Below are 812 nucleotides of genomic sequence, written 5' to 3'. Positions count from 1 at the left end.
GTAGCTAGTGTGTTCGACGCAGAGGATATCTCGAGCTAGACCTGGATCTCTTAGTATTAGCGACGCCGGACCTCTTTGCTAGCGTTAAGTCCATCAACCGGAGAAGATCGCGCACTATGGATCCAGTGTCGTCGCCGAGGATCAGCCAAGCTGCGTCCTCGAACTACGAATCCGCCGCTGAGGATGAGTCAGACACGTCGTCCGAACCACGACGCATGACTTTTAGGACCTCCGGGGCATCCATGCTGGAAGCGCGGAGCGAGGATCCGGGGACAGAAAGTCCCTGTGAACGTGAAGGCTCGGGATCCAGTACGCCCTACCAGTGATCTGATACAATCCAGCCAGGATCGAACTAGATCGGGCAAGAAGCCAGTGGGGTTATCGTCAGATCGGACTCAAGGTAATCGCCTCTCGGATCCTGTCTCGCCAGTGGACCAGCCGGCCACAAGCTCTTCCGACACCTCCTCAGGCACCCTGCAGCGACACTTCGAAGCTGCGATGAGTCGTTTCCTGGCCGAACAGGGCATGAGAACGCCCGTGCCACAAGCGCTAGTGCTCCACGAACATGGAGCACGATACGTGGAGTTAGAGTCCGTGGAGTAAGACAACATCCATGATGAGTTCGACCCAGATGATCTGGATGGCCCATCCACTTCGTCAGCAGTGGTAGCAACAGCCACAGCCGGGGCAGGTGGATCGTCCATGATCCAGAGGGTACAGATCTCAGCCATATCGGATCTGAAAAAGTTTACGGGCAAGGATCAAGATGAGGACCGAGCGAGAACATGGATCAGCAAAGTCAAGTCGCCCTC

The sequence above is a fragment of the Phytophthora infestans genome, genomic scaffold (genome assembly GCF_000142945.1).
Source record: "Phytophthora infestans T30-4 supercont1.26 genomic scaffold, whole genome shotgun sequence".
NCBI classification, from domain to species: Eukaryota; Oomycota; class Peronosporomycetes; order Peronosporales; family Peronosporaceae; genus Phytophthora; species Phytophthora infestans.
This window is presented reverse-complemented; position numbering follows the sequence as displayed.